The sequence below is a fragment of the Lissotriton helveticus genome, chromosome 8 (assembly GCF_964261635.1).
Source record: "Lissotriton helveticus chromosome 8, aLisHel1.1, whole genome shotgun sequence".
Lineage (NCBI taxonomy): Eukaryota > Metazoa > Chordata > Amphibia > Caudata > Salamandridae > Lissotriton > Lissotriton helveticus.
Window position 1 is genome coordinate 548,509,105 of NC_136069.1, and position 14,453 is coordinate 548,523,557.

General features: G+C 45.8%; 1 long non-coding RNA gene across 1 annotated transcript in view; it reads left to right on the forward strand.

The window, feature by feature from the left end:
• LOC144771708 (uncharacterized) overlaps nucleotides 1–11,777 on the forward strand; it is a 132,030-nt gene extending 120,253 nt beyond the window's left edge. Inside the window, exon 4 of the long non-coding RNA XR_013599437.1 lies at nucleotides 9,480–11,777. This is a non-coding gene — a long non-coding RNA (uncharacterized LOC144771708). The remainder of the gene's footprint in view (nucleotides 1–9,479) is intronic.
• The last annotated feature ends 2,676 nt before the right edge of the window (nucleotides 11,778–14,453 follow it).

A 14,453-nucleotide genomic window follows, 5' to 3' on the forward strand; every position in this document is an offset into this window, starting at 1 on the left:
GTCTTATGTTAACACACCCCATTTCTGCATCTTTCGTACACACTTGGCATGTATTTTTTTTTTTTTTTTATTTTAAAAGTTTATATAGCGCTAGCTTGACCCGTATTTGTGAGTGCTGAGTAGTGAGTGCAGAGTAGTGAGTGCAGAGTAGTGAGTAGTGAGTGCAGATTAGTGAGTGGTGAGTGCAGAGTAGTGAGTGCAGAGTAGTGAGTAGTGAGTGCAGATTAGTGAGTGGTGAGTGCAGAGTAGTGAGTGCAGAGTAGTGAGTGCAGAGTAATGAGTGCAGAGTGGTGAGTGCAGAGTAGTGAGTAGTGAGTGCAGAGTAGTGAGTAGTGAGTGCAGAGTAGTGAGTAGTGAGTGCAGAGTAGTGAGTAATGAGTGCAGAGTAGTGAGTAGTGAGTGCAGAGTAGTGAGTGCAGAGTAGTGAGTGCTGAGTAGTGAGTGCAGAGTAGTGAGTAGTGAGTGCAGAGTGATGAGTGCAGAGTGACTTCTTGTGGCGGTGGAGGCACTGCGACAGGGCGTGGATGAGGGCCACACTATGGCTCTGATCTTGCTTGACTTAAGCGCAGCATTCGACACTGTAGCACATTCCATCTTGCTACAGTGTCTGAGTGGAGGAGGGGTTGCAGGTGCTGCGCTGGGCTGGATCAGGTCTTTCCTGTTTGACAGGTGTTTCCAGGTTAGGCTGGGCGAGTGCTACTCGAGGGAGATCAAGTTGGGCCAGGGCGTGCCTCAGGGCTCGTCCCTGAGCCCAACCTTATTCAATATCTATGTCTCCCCCTTAGCGGCCATAGTGGAGGGTCACGGCCTCCGCCTGGTGTCGTATGCCGACGACACGCAGTTGGTCGTCTCCCTATCGCATGCACCCGGTCTTGAAGCGGACATCTTCAGGAATTGCTTGCAAGATCTTGCAAAGTGGATGTCCGCTAACTGTTTAAAATTGAACGGTAGCAAGACCGAGGTGCTCGTGGTGGGGGGAGGGCCCTCTGCGTGATCGTCGGCATGGTGGCCGCCCTGTCTGGGTGAGGTCCCGGCTCCTTGTCAGGAGGCCAAGAACCTCGGCGTGTGGCTGGACAAAGACCTGGCTTTCGGTCCCCAGGTGAGCCGGGTGACGGGGATGTGCTTCGGGGTCCTAAGAGCCTTAAGGAAAGTCTTAGATCTGCTTCCCATTTCCGCTCGAAGGACCCTGGTGCACGCCCTGGTCACCTCACGACTTGACTATGGTAACCTGCTCTATCTGGGGGCCACGAAAAAGGTCATGGGCTGCCTTCAAGTCCTTCAAAACGCCGCAGCACGGCTTGTACTCAGGCTCCCTAGGAGATCACCATCAATTCCTGCTCTTCAAGCCCTCCACTGGCTTCCTATGGAGGAGAGGGTTGAGTTTAAAACCCTCTCCACATGTCATCGGATCCTGAGTGGTAAAGCCCCTGTACCGCTTCAGAATCTGGTGTCCCACTACGAGCCTACCCGTAAGCTACGGTCGTCTCAGACCGGACTTCTGACGGTTCCCAGGGTTAGGAAGGCTCGTATGGGAGGGAGATCTTTTAGATTTCTCGCTCCCAAATGCTGGAATATCCTGCCTCCAGAACTACGTCTTGAACCTTCTGAAACCCTGTTCAGAAAAAAGCTCAAAACTCACCTTTTTAGCAGGTAACTACTTATGGGCGGGAGGGTGGTCATTGCTCACTTACTACAGCGCGGGGACACGCCAGTGGCGTCACCAGGCGCTTTACAAATGCCCAAAAATAGAAAAAAAATAGAAATGGTGAGTGCAGAAAGGTGAGTAGTGAGTGCAGAGTAGTGAGTGCAGAGTAGTGAGTGCAGAGTAGTGAGTCTAGAGTAGTGAGTAGTGAGTGCAGAGTAGTGAGTGCAGAGTAGTGAGTAGTGAGTGCAGAGTAGTGAGTGCAGAGTAGTGAGTGCCGAGTAGTGAGTGCCGAGTAGTGAGTGCCGAGTAGTGAGTGCCGAGTAGTGAGAGCAGAGTAGTGAGAGCAGAGTAGTGAGAGCAGAGTAGTGAGTGCAGAGTAGTGAGTGCAGAGTAGTGAGTAGTGAGTGCAGAGTAGTGAGTGCAGAGTAGTGAGTAGTGAGTGCAGAGTAGTGAGTGCAGAGTAGTGAGTGCAGAGTAGTGGGAGCAGAGTATTGAGTGCAAAGTAGTGAGTGCAGAGTAGTGAGTAGTGAGTGCAGAGTAGTGAGTAGTGAGTGCAGAGTAGTGAGGGCAGAGTAGTGAGGGCAGAGTAGTGAGGGCAGAGTAGTGAGGGCAGAGTAGTGAGGGCAGAGTAGTGAGTGCAGAGTAGTGAGTAGTGAGTTCAGAGTAGTGAGTGCAGAGTAGTGAGTAGTGAGTTCAGAGTAGTGAATAGTGAGTGCAGAGTAGTGAGTGCAGAGTAGTGAGTGCAGAGTAGTGAGTGCAGAGTAGTGAGTGCAGAGTAGTAAGTGCAGAGTAGTGAGTTCAGAGTAGTGAGTGCAGAGTAGTGAGTTCAGAGTAGTGAGTTCAGAGTAGTGAGTGCAGAGTAGTGAGTGCAGAGTAGTGAGTGCAGAGTAGTGAGTTCAGAGTAGTGAGTTCAGAGTAGTGAGTGCAGAGTAATGAGTAGTGAGTGCAGAGTAGTGAGTAGTGAGTGCAGAGTAGTGAGTAGTGAGTGCAGAGTAGTGAGTAGTGAGTAGTGAGTAGTGAGTGCAGAGTAGTGAGTAGTGAGTGCAGAGTAGTGAGTAGTGAGTGCAGAGTAGTGAGTAGTGAGTAGTGAGTGCAGAGTAGTGAGTAGTGAGTGCAGAGTAGTGAGGGCAGAGTAGTGAGGGCAGAGTAGTGAGGGCAGAGTAGTGAGGGAAGAGTAGTGAGGGCAGAGTAGTGAGGGTAGAGTAGTGAGGGCAGAGTAGTGAGTAGTGAGTGCAGAGTAGTGAGTGCAGAGTAGTGAGTGCAGAGTAGTGAGTGCAGAGTAGTGAGTGCAGAGTAGTGAGTGCAGAGTAGTGAGTAGTGAGGGCAGAGTAGTGAGTAGTGAGGGCAGAGTAGTGAGTAGTGAGTGCAGAGTAGTGAGTAGTGAGGGCAGAGTAGTGAGTAGTGAGGGCAGAGTAGTGAGTAGTGAGGGCAGAGTAGTGAGGGCAGAGTAGTGAGGGCAGAGTAGTGAGGGCAGAGTAGCGAGGGCAGAGTAGCGAGGGCAGAGTAGCGAGGGCAGAGTAGCGAGGGCAGAGTAGCGAGGGCCGAGTAGTGAGGGCCGAGTAGTGAGTGCCGAGTAGTGAGTGCCGAGTAGTGAGTGCCGAGTGGTGAGTGCCGAGTGGTGAGTGCCGAGTGGTGAGTGCCGAGTGGTGAGTGCAGAGTGGTGAGTGCAGAGTGGTGAGTGCAGAGTGGTGAGTGCAGAGTAGTGAATAGTGAGTGCAGAGTAGTGAGTAGTGAGTGCAGAGTAGTGAGTAGTGAGTGCAGAGTAGTGAGTAGTGAGGGCAGAGTAGTGAGTAGTGAGGGCAGAGTAGTGAGTAGTGAGGGCAGAGTAGTGAGGGCAGAGTAGTGAGGGCAGAGTAGTGAGGGCAGAGTTGCGAGGGCAGAGTAGCGAGGGCAGAGTAGCGAGGGCAGAGTAGCGAGGGCAGAGTAGCGAGGGCAGAGTAGCGAGGGCAGAGTAGTGAGGGCAGAGTAGTGAGGGCCGAATAGTGAGTGCCGAGTAGTGAGTGCCGAGTAGTGAGTGCCGAGTAGTGAGTGCCGAGTAGTGAGTGCCGAGTGGTGAGTGCCGAGTGGTGAGTGCCGAGTGGTGAGTGCAGAGTAGTGAGTGCAGAGTGGTGAGTGCAGAGTGGTGAGTGCAGAGTAGTGAGTGCAGAGTAGTGAGTAGTGAGTGCAGAGTAGTGAGAAGTGAGTGCAGAGTAGTGAGTAGTGAGTGCAGAGTAGAGTGTAGTGAGTGCAAAGTAGTGATTTGTGAGTGCGAGTGCGAGTGCAGAGTGCGAGTGCAGAGTGCAGAGTGCAGAGTGCGAGTGCAGAGTGCGAGTGCAGAGTGTGAATTGTGAGCAGTGTGTGAGCGTGCAGGGTGAACAGTGTGTGAGCGTGCAGGGTGAGCAGTGTGTGAGCGTGCAGGGTGAGCAGTGTGTGAGCGTGCAGAGTGAACAGTTTGTGAGTGTGCAGAGTGAACAGTTTGTGAGTGTGCAGGTTGAACAATTCCAATCCAAACCACATAATTCCATTACACACCACATGCATACACTCCATAACACATGGCTAAAAGACATTGCCATTTACAATGCCATTAGCTCTAACTCAAATATATCCGAGACCTATTGCATTTCCAATGCTTTTTTTAAGAATGGCAACAGTATTAGCTGGAGGCACGATATCCTAAAACCGTTAATACCAATCACCGGATTTTACAGATTTTAATAATTGTCCCATTCTTTATCAGCACAACAACTTAGGTGGCCCTTGTGCTACAATCACTTTGATTGTATTATTACTTTTCGTTCCGTGAAGTAAATGCAAAGACACAGGCCTTATTATCATTCCTCTAGAGACATTTAAAGGCACCATGATTACAACATTCCTGGAAGACCTAAAGGCAGTTGTAAATCACAAATCTGTAACAATTGGTGTAATGAGCATAAAAACTTGGGGCCATATGTACAAAATTTCGTGTTTGTGATTTCCAAATTGCAAATACATTGAAATTGCTATATAGTAATCTACAAAAAAGTATGTATGTAACAACAATGATTCCGATGGATCTGCATTTGTAATTGGGAAATAGTTATTTTGGAAATAGCAAAATTGTGATTTCCTAGTAGGAAATTGCCAAATGGGAAAAGTCACATTCTGGATGCAGAATGATGATGTTAGATCAGAAACTTTACAAATACAGGGTGTGGCCACAACCCAGAAATCCAGGAATGTGCTGGACATAAGAAGTGCTCCTCCATCACTACTGCCAGTATATTACACCATTCCTGGTGAACACCATGTTCAAAGAAGCTGGGGACAAGGATTCAGGGAGCAGGGAGAGGAAGGTGACATTTTCAGAACAGGAGCTAGAGCTCCCAACAGAAGGATCCAACTGTTTAAACACTCTCTCCCACTCCAATGGAGACAATCATTGATGGGACCCTGGAAACAGAAAATGTGGTGGGAGTGTCTGACATTGATACCTCCAATCCTGCAGGCACCATCCAGGGTAAGTCATCTTCCCTTTACTTACTCAACATAACATAATGTTAGCAAATCCATACATCAGACTTCACAGCATAAATACCTCCATTGAGATGCTTTCCCTGCCCTGGGAATGCGTCATGGGAGTTGTAGTACACATAAGTTGCGTGCTGTACTGTTTGCTGATGACTACACCAAACACATCTGTACATCATAAACATGACACAAACACATAAGGCATAGCTACAACAATATTGTGAACAAACATGAACAATTTATTTACACTAAATATATACATGCATTTCCATGCACCGCAACCAGGGCATGCTAGAAACAATTGATGCTGAAAAGGCTACTCACACACATGGGGAAATTGAGGAAACAACATTACCATCTTCTCGGCTCATCACCTCAACTCCAACTACTAGGAGAGAAACTGTCTCACCAAAACTTGACTTTGTGAAAAGTGATGAGGGACACCACAACATCTGTGGGTAGGATACAAAGACAGTGCAGAGGCCAACTATTAACAGTCTAGAATGATAATATGTCAGATGATATGTCTGAGAATTCTCCTATGCTTGGTGGCTTGGAGAACTCCATCATCTCTTTACCTTTACAGTGCCTACAAATAAAACAAATAAGGACTTTTAAAAGGCATCTGCTACAATATATCAGGGTCGATGCAACAATTGAAAAAGGGCATGACTAGTAGATTGCTGCCATGGAGAAGGAGCACCATGTGCAGAGACAAAAGAAGTACCTGGCATGCTTTCATTCCTTCACGCATTTCATCAACCAGTTGGTAGTGGCCACAAACACACTAGCAAGGCAAACTGTCAACATACAGACTGACATGGGGCATTGCTGTCAGCATGTTGCACGTGGGCTACTGAAAGTGACCACAGACCTTGAGAATATTCAGACACACAATCTATGTATCCCCAAAATCCTGCTGCCACCTGAGAGTGAAGAGGGCTGTAGCCTCAGTGGCACATTTAGGAGGCATGGAGTTCCAGGCATTCACACTGAAACACTTCTGGAACTGACATTTCAACAGTTCCACAGCTCAATGTTGCTGACAAGGCACCCAATCCAAGAGGCCGGATGAAGAGAACCACTGAACGCACAGAGTCTTGAGTCTATTTTATTTTGTTGGTCATTACATACTTGGGCTTCTTTTACAAGAACAGACGCATTGCTGTATCAAGACAGCAATGCGTCAGAAATACTTGCACTACAGTACGCCATTTTAAAACACCTTGGATGCACCCTATTTACAAATGGAGGCCACGATTTGCCTAGCCCCATTGTGGGTTAAAAAAAATGGATGCATCCATAGCGGGATGTCGTAACGTAAACTGACCTGTTCAGCAAAAGAGGCGTAAGGCTTTTTAGAGGCACATAAAGTGGCGCTAACCACCCATGCATCACTTTTGAGTGAATCAAGCATCAGAAATCACATAAAAAATGACAATACTGTAATCAAGACAGCACTGCAACAGAAATACTTGTGCTGAGGTGTGTCATTTTAAAACACTATGGATGTGCCATATTTACAATATGGCACTCCATGGCGTAGCCCGCACTTTGCATCAAAGAAAATTGATGCATCCATGGGCAGAATGTCACAACGCAAACTGATGCATGTGCAGAAAACCTGATATAAGGCTTTTTAGCGGCACTAACCACCTACATGTCACTGTTGAGTGTGTCAAGCATCAGAAATCACATAAAAAATGTTCACTTCGAGGCCAGAAAAATTGCACACCTCATACAAGGTAGCCATGGAGCAGTGAGCAGAGAAGAGCAGCTAGGGCAACAACCCCAACAACCCCAGCACCAGCCAGGATGTCCAGAAAAATTCCCAGAGGAAGAAGAAGTGCAATTTCAGTGAGGAGGAGAATGACATTTTGATCACCGAGGTGACAAAGCACGAACACCACCTCTTTGTCACCTACAAATTGCCATTAGGCAAGAAAGAGGCCATCTGTGAGGGACAAGCCAAGAGGGCAGGCAACAACTGCAAGAAATGCTGGCATGACTATGAGCACAGGATGAAGGAGACTCTGGCCAAATCGTTGCAGGCAGCAATGTAAACCAGAGGATGAGGCCCTGTGGTGCAATGAGGAGCTGGTTGCCTTGGAGGAGCGGGTGGTAGCTGCATCCCAGAAGAGTTGGTGGCAAGATTTCCATGACAGGACAATGCTGGCTATAAGGACCACCACAGCCTACAGGGTAAGTGCCAATATAGGGCAATAGGGGTAAAATTGTCATTTTGTGCAGCGCACCAAGCTATATTCCTGTACTCCACTGTGCTGTCTGCAAGTGTAAGGGTAGAATTCTCATTCATGCACTGTTCAACATCACCTAAATGTGAGTCACACTGCCCAGTCACATATTGCACAGCTCAGCCCACTTCCGTCAAGTTTGTCCTTTCCATTTGTAATGTGCAGCACCAGTCCAGGTTTACCTTTGTATACTGGGACTTGCAGTGGAATGTAGAACAGGATTCACCAGAAATACAGGTCCCACAAAACAAAGTAAAAAACATGTACTTGAGCAACACATCATGAAGGGATACATGCCCAACCTGACTGCGGCAATGCAAGCCACTTTGCACCATGGGGCTGGTCTGCCTTACTTGGGCCCATGTACACAAATCAGGACCGTAAAGCTATGCAATAGAATGGCTTTGTCAGAGTAAAGACTACTCACCTGAGAGGGTGCACAGGTGTGGGGCATGCAAGTATCAACACATAGGAACATGTAACAAGCCATGTGTATAATCACTAGCATGAATCTACATTTCATGCAGCTGTCCTGACATGCAGGGTGAGAGCACATAGGTGTCACCTGCCATGATAAGGACCACCTAAACTTCTGTCATGTGTCAATTCATACTGGGTGTGGGGGTGAATGCAAGTGAGAGACACCAGAGGACCATGATTGTTGAATGAAAAGCTGTGTGTGTTGTACTGGTGGACTCCTCGGAGTGCGGTGCTTTGTAGGTGTGGCTGAGCACATTGAAATGACACAGTGTCAGAATGGGGAGACATTGCATTGCAAGGAGTTGAGAAGGCATGTGTATAACGCAAACCAGCATGAACAACATGTATGCAGTGCTGTGTCTGACATTGTCACACGTGTACTGCAGCTGAGAAGGCATGCCATTGAAGACACCAATGGTGTACTATATCATACATGTGAGGTGGACCTGGATGAAGATATCACACGTGGCAGGAGGGAGTATGAAGGGAAAAGGACTCACTGTGCCAAATATGTCAAAGTTGGAGGCAGTAAAACAGGGATATGTGAAGGTAAAGGATGAACTAGAGGGCCACTACAAGTGGCAAGAGTAAGGTTTTGTTAGAGGGTGAAGTCGCTGGGCCTAGTTGTGTGGCAAACCTGGGTAGGTATGCCACCAATTACAGCACTGCTAGCATGTGGGGTACAGATTAACACATAGCTCTCAAATAAAGGTTCTCATGTCATTCAATTGGATATGCTCATGCAAACTGTTGATGTTGTAGGCACATGATGATCTTGGTGCCATCATTGTATGCCAGTAAGTTGAGTCCCTGTGCCTAAATGAGGATTACCAGAGGAAGAATGTACATGTACAAGTGAGCAGTCCTACGTCCAAGATGTGTGAAACTCTGCAGATACCCACCTCTGGCAATTATCAATGGGGTGGGCATTAGTGCTAGCAACCTAGCTACTTTGATAGGGACCATCCCCCCTAAGTTGCTACATAGTGTCCACTGTCCACAACTATGGAACAAACTTTGTGTGGTTGAGTGTCAAAAATGGAACCCTTGGAATGCACAATGTAAATGCAAGACAGTACAACACGGCACAGCACTGTGGTTTACTGTGTGAAAGGTAGACTGCAGGATCAAATACAATACATGACCAAAACCACATCACCCTTTTCAGGAGGAGTGGGCTGAGTACTGGCCACAGGGAATGTAGGGATCCTGGGGGCTTTATGAACTGTGCACATTAGTTGTGTCAATACGTCAAAGCACAATCAGTATAGACTGCTAGAAAAAGTAAGCTAATCACCCAGGAAGATGTGGAATTTACCTCAAATCAGCTGTGCAGGCATGGTCGGCCCAGCATGCTGTGTAAATGTGTTTCAATGTGTGTCATGTCATGGGAAGGCACCCATGTTACAGAGTGGCTGTGCAAACAATGCATAGGTACTGCCATCTAATAGGCTACTAAAGTGCAACTTGGCCTCAATACCTATGAGTAACATATGTCCAACGAGTCAATGTTGAACTGAAAGTGATTTAGAAGAAAGTCTGTATGTCAACCAGATAACTCATGCCAACATAGATCATCATTCATATATATTTTTTCCATTGCAAAGGATGAAACAACACCTCCTATCCAGCTGCCTGTCCTGAATGAGGAACCTGCTGAGAAGGACAGCCTGCCAATACTGGACTAAGACACCCTCCAGGAAATCCTGGCCTCCACTGATAAACTATTTCCGGTTGCAGGAAGGGCCTACAGCGTCACAGGGTCTCCAGAGGATCCATCTGCCACCAGACAAACCCCATGTGCCAGCCCAAGTCCAGCCCTGGACTCTGAGGACCCCGAAAATGAATTCCAATGGCGTGCAGTCAAAGACCTACACTCTGCTCCACGGATCAGTCCCAGGCTTTCATTGCTGATGTCATGAGGCAGAGACAATAACAACTGCCCTGCCAAAGTGGCATCCATGAGGTAGCCAACCAGCTAGGGCTATCTGCACCATCCTTGAATCTGTGGAGTGGAAGCAGGACTCCAAAATAACAACAGTGGGTACCTTACACCGCAAAGTTGTTTCCATGCAGGCAAGCCCTCAGGCCCTTCTTAGCACTGTGCTGCCTTCCTTGGTGGCACAGGCAGTTACTGCTGGGGACAAGGGGTCCACATGTTCAGCCTCTGATGTGTGTGCCTCCATTGGCTCCCGCATTAGCAACACCCTTCTCAGGGGATGCACCACACACATAAGAGGACAAAGATGTGGACTGTAACACTTTCCAAAGACTAACTGCCCGATACAAAATTGTCTGTACCACATGGTCAGTTTCCTATTAGAGATGTGCTTATGATTATAACAGTGTACTTGTCAACTGGTGTCCCCTAAGTGATTTTCCACCTGTTGATCTTAGCCATTTGTGAACTGTTAACATAGCCTTACTTCAATAATGGAAATGTTAATATAGCCTTACTTCAATAACGGAAATTTAGACCGCCTCCTCGCTGCAACACTCCTCTCCTTAGCATGTACATGATATGTATCCCCCATGAACTTTGGCTGGAAATCCTATGGCTCGAAATCTATGCTGGGGTTGTTGCTGCAAGGATTTCCACTTGCTCTTTGCCCCTTGGCTCACATGTAAATAAAAACACAACAATGAACCAGCCTGTTGCATGCCTGTTTTGGATAGGACAAAGCTGACCATGGTTGGTGTGTACATACAAAACACACTACTCAACAACTCTTGCTAAATGTGCTACTGGCCCTATCACATGCTCAGATATGACAAGTGCAAGCATCATGCACCTCCACTGCCATATCAATCCGTACCAAATTACTGTCAAATATTGACAGTCGTTGTGGGACAATTATAATTGCTACATTGTGTTGCACACAGTAAAATAGATCTCTCAAAAACACAAGTCTACTATTTGGGCCAGTGATGCATGTGAGCCACAAACATATGCTCACACATTCACATATAACCAGCATAGGTATCATGACAATGTCCTCATGCATATATGTCTGCCTCTAAATGTATAAGAGCCATCATAGGCCATCCACTTAGAACATACAAAGATTAATGGTGAGACTACTCCTAAACAACATCGCTGCTCTGCCACAGAGGGCTGTAGAAGGTCAGTGCTACACCATGGATGTAAGTAAGCACGAGTTGCAACTACAAAGTAATTTGGTTTGTGTGGTAATTGACAAATGGTGTATTAGGCCATAATGCCATGTGTTCAGTCAATATGTTCCTCTACCCATGAGAGTCCTCACATGCATTGAGTGTGATTATAACCACACATGACAGCAATTGTACAATGCACCCACACATATAAAATGTTAAGAGACAGGGCACACATCCCTCAATCAAGCTATACATGCCATGGTAAATGGTAAAAGTGAGATCATTGTTCATCTTACCTAGCAACTGTAGGCTATGGGGTGAAGCCAAGCAAGTAATTGATTTAGACAATGGACTCATAGACTTACAACAACAAATTTGGATATGTAACTTGACCTCTGGTATTGCTATAATGAATGATTCATTTTTTAACTATGCAAATTCATAAATACATATGCAAAATGTATACTTGGAAGGAATAATGTTTCGGTATGCAGAGCCTGCACACAAGATCTCACTTGTTCATTGAAATCTGAAATTTGGCTTGATGCCAAGCTACTGGTGCATGTATGCATCACACAAAATTTGCAATTTGAATGGCATGTATGTCTGCCATACCTTCAATCATTTACACTGTACAATTTCTGTAGCGATGACAGACATATTCCACATGCATGGGCTTGGTATGATGTGAACACACAGTAGGAGGACTACTAAATTGGAAAAGATGTTCACTGTGCACATTTTTACATAAAAATGTACTGTTGGCAATTGGTAGCATTGTCTGGTTGTTTGACCCCAAACACACTTGTGCCCGACTCTAATTTGGACTTAGGTAAACATGCTATGTCAGGAAAATAACAGTGTATCCCATGCAACATTTTATCTCATAATTTGGGTAACGTTATCACTTTCTGTCCATAGTATGGGTGAGAGACATTTTAACATATGACAATCTGTGGGTTTGGGGGCAGGTGATAGCACATGTGCCATAACCATCCACACCAAAGCTGGCCCAACATTAGCTCATTATGACTCATCTATCATGTGGGGATGTATACATTGCCAATGTATTCACATTGCCATTTGCCCCTATCAATTGCACATGCAACTTTGTCCTACTTCTGTAGTGAATCTACATGTAGGGAAATGCTTGTTTCCGCATATTGGTGATTCCCGTTCTACATCTCAATGCAAACAATATACGAGAACACACACAATCCTTACAGAGAGCAGAAACATTCAGGTGAAACATTCTCTGATCCTCTAGACCTCGCCAAGGGTGCATGGATGTGGTTCATCTATAAGACAAAAACATGGTGCATTGCTCTGTGAAAGCTAAACATGTATACAATGTGTACATATGAAGCACAGTACATTGAATTTACAAATGTCTGATATGGTCTGTAGGGTTGGACACGTAGCAAATGGCAAACTGAAAAAGCCCTAATGATGAACATATGTATGACATATTCCATTTTTCAGATAATATCAGGCACATCATGTATCTGGTGCTCAGAGTGCATAGAAAGTAAAATGCAGCCTACCTTGCTACATGGTGCAAGGGTGCCTAGATTTGATGGCTATGTGAACTGACCAATTGGACAGACCACACTATAATATGAGATTCCTGGGGCCTTCTCAAGTCAATACATGTTCTGAACAATGCTACACACATCAGACAGTACCCTTGCTTGTTTGTCTAAGTCACTTTACTCCTCATGTTACTTGGGCACTGTAAAAGAACAATTATCATACAAGCCCTGTAATTGCTCTTTAAGGAAATGTGATAATTTTTTAGAAAATACATGTATGTGTAACAATTTTGGTGGAAGCCAAAAATCCTGTCCAACCTATGTCCTGATGAACTGTGAGTATGCTCTCCTGCAACCAACATGGCGGTGGCATCTACAGTTTAGAGTCAGTAATGACCTAGAAGGCCAGGTGTCAACCCTCCCTGCACAGTGCCAGAAGGGTCCCCCAGCAGCAATAGGCCTCCCCTGCACTGCATGAACTGTTTTGGTTATTTTGGCTACTGTAATGCCACTGTGAACAGGTGCCTGTGACATGTTCTGTTGATTTAACTGAGTTAGCCTGTATCATGCCATACTACCCCATCTACATATCCGGCCATTCCAGTTGAAAAGCAATTAAAGATGTTTGCTAAAGCTACACTGCTACAAGCTCATGGATCATAGGGACTTGCCAAAAGGCCCACCAACTTCAATTCTCAGGTGATCGAGGAGATCTGCTTCCCAAATGACAACATCTGCCCACTGGTGCTTCAGTTGATACATTGAATATGCGATATATCACAAGAGCACACATCAACCACTTTCCACCAGCCAGGACAGTGAAAAAGACTGTAAATAAAAGCAAAAAGAACTTCACACTTCCTGGTTTGCAGCATGTCTTAGCCATTGCATAATTTCCTTGGCGGATGCCTCACATTTCCTACTAAAGCATCACTTTTCCTATCAAAGCGTAGTTTTTTCTGACACATGGCTAGAGACATAGCCAAAGCGTCAGTTAGACACAACACATGACAATGCACAGTGCATTGTTTTTGACACTTTGACATTGATGTATTGCTTCTGTCCAACACTCCAGGTGCAATCTGTCCCGCAATGGACCAATCTGTGTGTTTTCATTGATGCAACTAGCCTTTTGTGTGGTGCAGTGTACTGATTGGTGCAATGTGGGTAAACAATCCCAGGGATCACGTTTCTTGCACAAAATATCTTTGTTGACATGCTTGTAGACTTGGGGTGTTTTGCATGTGTACTATAACAGTGTGCATATATGTGACTCCTTGCATCCTGATGTGGACACTAGGACAGGCAATAATTTGCTGTGAGATACCCAGACATATTGTCACGTGCATATTTCACATTATCAGTATGCATTGCAGTTTGTATAATGCTAGCATTGATGTAGGTATCAACGTAGTAGGCATTTATGGTTCACAGAAATTGCACTCCAATGCAAAAGAGATATACATTTTCATACATGATTATGTTCATACTTGAATATTGTACTATCTGGCTGCGTTCTGGACATAAGATGTGTTGCGGATATAATACACGCTCAGGGAGTACCATACACTGGCTGCTACAGTCAGTCTACAGTGTATCTGGCACCCAGCTCACATATTGACTGCCTAAATATGAAAAGCATGTTGCTTGGCCTATATGGCTCCAGTTCATATGTGCATGCCATAATTTAGCAGAAAAGAGAAATAAAGACCAGCATCTCATGTTGCAGTGCACACAAATCTGCTATCTGGGCTTGGTGTCTGGCAGTATGTGTGTGGCACATGCACATAACACATGCAGAAAAGTGTTTGGGAAATATATTCACCAATGTTAAGATCATCATGAGGCCAGCTTGAGTAGGCCAAACAAGTGTGACAACTTCCAAGTAAGAATATGTTTGCCGTGCATCAGATCATTCCCCAAAAGAGATGG